Source organism: Bos indicus, chromosome 19 (genome assembly GCF_029378745.1).
Source record: "Bos indicus isolate NIAB-ARS_2022 breed Sahiwal x Tharparkar chromosome 19, NIAB-ARS_B.indTharparkar_mat_pri_1.0, whole genome shotgun sequence".
Classification (NCBI taxonomy): Eukaryota; Metazoa; Chordata; class Mammalia; order Artiodactyla; family Bovidae; genus Bos; species Bos indicus.
The window spans coordinates 50,246,329-50,251,056 of NC_091778.1; the positions used below are offsets into that span (position 1 = coordinate 50,246,329).

General features: G+C 42.9%; 1 non-coding gene across 1 annotated transcript; it reads left to right on the forward strand.

The window, feature by feature from the left end:
- Positions 1-3,312: 3,312 nt before the first annotated feature.
- On the forward strand, positions 3,313-3,385 carry TRNAR-CCG (transfer RNA arginine (anticodon CCG)). The gene has a single exon. It is a non-coding gene; the product is annotated as a tRNA-Arg (tRNA).
- Positions 3,386-4,728: the final 1,343 nt, after the last annotated feature.

Here is a 4,728-nt window from a genome sequence, read left to right on the forward strand (position 1 = left end):
AGGGAAAACCACTAGACCATTCAGGTATGACCTAAATTAAATCCCTTACGATTATACAGTGGAAGTGAGAAATAGATTCAGGGGATTAGATCTGATAGGGGATTAGATTAGATCTTCAGAGATTAGCTTGAAGAACTATGGACGGAGGTTCATGACATTGTACAGAAGGCAGGGATAAAGACCATCCCTAAGAAAAAGAAATGCAAAAAGGCAAAATGGTTGTTTGAGGAGGCCTTACAAATAGCTGTGAAAAGAAGAGAAGCTAAAGGCAAAGGAGAAAAGGAGAGATATACCCATTTGAATACAGAGTTCCAAAGAATAGCAAGGAGAGATAAGAAAGCCTTCCTCAATGATCAGAGGAAGGATCAGAAATAGAGGAAAACAATAGAATGGGAAAGACTAGAGATCTGTTCAAGAAAATTAGAGATACCAAGGGAACATTCCATGCAAAGATGGACACAGTAAAGGACAGAAATGGTATGGACCTAACAGAAGCAGAAGATATTAAGAAGAGGTGGCAAGAATACACAGAAGAACTATACAAAAAAGATCTTCATGAGCCAGATAACCACAATGGTGTGATCACTCACCTGAAGCCAGACAACCTGGAATGCGGTCAAGTGGGCCTTAGGAAGCATCACTACGAATAAAGCTAGTGGAGGTGATGGAACTCCAGTTGAGCTATTTCAAATCCTGAAAGATGATGCTATGAAAGTGCTGCACTCAATATGCCAGCAAATTTGGAAAACTCAGCAGTGGCCACAGGACTGGAAAAGGTCAGTTTTCATTCCAATACCAAAGAATGATCAAATTACCACACAACTGTACTCATCTCACATGCTAGTAAAGTAATGCTCAGAATTCTCCAAGCCAGGCTTCAACAGTACGTGAACCGTGAACTTCCAGATGTTCAAGCTGGATTTAGAAAAGGCAGAGGAACCAGAGATGAAATTGCCAACATCCATTGGATCATCACAAAAGCAAGAGTTCCAGAAAAACATCTACTTCTGTTTTACTGACTATGCCAAAGCCTTTGACTGTGTGGATCACCACAAATTGTGGAAAATTCTTAAAAAGATGGCAATACCAGACCACCTGACCTGCCTCTTGAGAAATCTGTATGCAGGTCAGGAAGCAACAGTTAGAACTGGACATGGAACAACAGACTGGTTCCAAATAGGGAAAGGAGTACGTCAAGGCTGTATATTGTCACCATGCTTATTTAACTTATATGCAGAGTACATCATGAGAAACATTGGGCCGGATGAAGCACAAGCTGGAATCAACAATGGTGGGAGAAATATCAAAAACCTCAGATATCAGATGACACCACTCTTACGGCAGAAAGCGAGGAAGAACTAAAGAGTCTCTTGATGAAAGTGAAAGAGGAGAGTGAAAAAGTTGGCTTAAAACTCAACATTCAGAAAACTAAGATCATGGCATCTGGTCCCATCACTTCATGGCAGATAGATGGGGAAACAGTAGAAACAGTGACAAACTTTATTTTCTTGGACTTCAAATCACCGCAGATGGTGCAGCCATGAAATTAAAAGACGCTTGCTCCTTGGAAGAAAAGTTATGACCAAACTAGACAACATATTAAAAAGCAGAGACATTACTTTGCCAACAAAGGTCCGTCTAGTCAAAGCTGTTTTTTTCAGTGGTCATGTATGGGTGTGAGAGTTGTGGACTATAAAGAAAGCTGAGCGCAGAAGAATTGATGGTTTTGAACTGTGGTGTTGGACAAGACCCTTGAGAGTCCCTTGGACTGCAAGGAGATCCAACCAGTCCATTCTAAAGGAAATCAGTCCTGAATGTTCACTGGAAGGACTGATGTTGAAGCTGAAACTCCAATACTTTGGCCACCTGATGAGAAGAACTGACTCATTAGAAAAGACCCTGATGCTGGGAAAGATTGAAGGCAGGAGAGGGGGACAACAGAGGAGGAGAAGGTTGGATGGCATCACCGACTCAATGGACATGAGTTTGAGTGATGGACAGGGAGGCTTGGCATTTTGCAGTCCATGGGGTCGAAAAGAGTCGGACATGATTGAGCGACTGAACTAAACTGAACTGACTATCAAAGACGTTCTTAAGTGAAGCTAGCCAACAACCACGCCCCCTCCACTGCACAAAGGTGAAGCCTAACTATTATTACTAGCTTAGTCTGACTGCCTGGACTCAATAATGTGGCAGTTCTACTTAGCATCGCGTCTGCACCATCGTTGCTGTGTGATTAGTTATTATTCACTGATAATGTCCTAGTGTCTGTGAAAAGTATTTCCTGGATGACTCAGGATCCACAGGTAGTAAAACTGACATGACACACAGACACATAAAATTGGAAAAAAACACACCAAAATGTTAACAGTGGTTGACTCTGAACACTAGAATTATAGTCAGTTTCAATTTTCTTTGCTTGGCTCACCCCTATTTAAACAATTTTATTTATTTATTTCTTTTTATTTAAACAATTTTACAGTGAACAGGTATTATGTGTCTAAAAAGAAAGAAGTGTATAAAAAAAAATAAAAGCACATTTATGTGCAACAAGCAAAAAGGTATTATGCATGGAACCATAAAATCTCTAAATCTTTATCCAACATCTAGTTTTAAGATAAAAACAAAATTCGCATTATTTTGTATGTAGGGACCTTGTTGTTTATTTTCTCTTTAATCTGGAGGGAAAGAAGAGATGGGGAGAAATATGGATGTAGGTGAGTGGAGCAGCGGGGCAGATTTAAAGAAAAGCCTGTTCACCCTGGAAACCCCCGACAGTTCCCAGCACATAAAAAGTTATCCAATTAACATATATAGAACAAACGCGGCAAAGGAGAAGGGGGAGACTGTTAGGGACGGGAAGGCTGTGGGGACCTCACGCTAGAGGAAGGCGGCAGACATGCCGAAATGCAGAGGCCTGGGCCTGCCCGGGTAAACAATTAGAACGGGGGTGGGGGAGGCCATGCATTGGAATTTTGTTTAAAGTTCCCCCCAAGAGCGTCTAGTATACAGTCAAGACTGAGACCCTTCCCGAAAAGAACCTAAGGAAAAGCACGCCCCTCCCACAGATACCCAGACCCGCCTGCGTGCCTGCCTAGCAGTACCAGGACAGCGCGGCGGCGCCGAGGTAGCTCATGCGCATGCGCCTAGAGACTAGGGCGGCGGGCCAGGCCGAAGGCGCAGGCGCGTGCTGCAGCCACTGGCGGCGATTCCCAAATCGCAAGCAGCCTGACGTGAGGCCACAAAGCGCGGGGGCGGGGCACGATGATGGCATCACGTAAGAGGACGGTGTGAGAACCCGGATCCTGTGGTGACCCAGTGGCCTAATGGATAAGGCATCAGCCTCCGGAGCTGGGGATTGTGGGTTCGAGTCCCATCTGGGTCGCACCAAGATTAGTTTTGGTGGAGAGAAAAGCAATGATGGGCACAAAAGTAGATTTTGAAATGTCGTGATTTCGCTTTCTCTGCTGCGATCTCCACGGCTGTTGTATTTACAAATCGGAAATGCATTCTCCGCTGTAGTGCAATTGAAACCTTGCAAGAGAAAACTAAGATGTGGCCCAAAAGAGAAGCATTTACTCTTGCCTAGTTTATATTCATCTTTTAAAGAAAAAAGCCTTAGGAAACACCAAATGCTAGCTGGATAGATGGCATCATCTCTTTTTCTGTCTTTTAAAAATGCATTTCATCATGGGCAGGCACACATGGAAAACTGCCTCCCCATCCTTATCCCAAGGCGTGTGTGAGCAGATCCAATTGTGCTGGCTGCAAACATTTCTAGAACTAAGGAGAATTTATAAGAAACTGTTAAAACATACAAATATAATATAATTTATGGTTTTTGTCCTTAAAGTACAATGAACAGCAACCTGTGGTTGAAACGTAAGGTTTGTGTGTGTGTGTATTTGATTTGCAAATTAGTGTAATAAAAGAAATGTAATCAGAGTTTAAGCTTTCCAGACTGGTTCGGCTGACGATCTTGAAAAGTTCAAACTCTTCTTGTAAAACTTGTACAAGAGAAATAGCACAGAGTTAAGTCCTACTTTTGAAAAAACAAATAATAAATGCTATGTGGGGATCCTGGGTTTGAGCCTGAGACAGATAAAGGACGGTAGGGGGAAAACCAGTGGAATCTGAGTAGATTCTGCAATTTAGCTACGCACAATTATCAGTTCAGTTCAGTCACATCTGACTCTTTTCAACCCCATGGACTGCAGCACACCAGGCTTCCCTGTCCATCACCAACTCCTGGAGCTTGCTCAAACTCATGTCTATTGAGACAGTGATGCCATCCAACCATCTCATCTTCTGTCGTCCCCTTTTCCTCCTGCCTTCAGTCTTGCCCAGCATCAGGGTCTTTTCTAATGAGTCAGTTCTTCTCATCAGGTGGCCAAAGTATTGGAGCTCCAGCCTCAGCATCAGTCCTTCCAATGAATATTCAGAGTTGATTTCCTTTAGGATGGACTGGTTTGATCTCCTTGCAGTCTAAGGGACTCTCAAGAGTCTTCTCCAACACCACAGTTAAAAAGCATCAATTCTTCAGTGCTCAGCTTTCTTTATAGTCCAACTCTCAGATCCATATGTGACTACTGAAAAACCATAGCTTTGACTAGATGGACCTTTGTTTGCAAAGTAATGTCTCTGCTTTTTAATGTGCTGTCTATGTTTGTCATAGCTTTTCTTCCAAGGAGCAAGTGTCTTAATTTCATGGCTGTAGTCACCATCTGC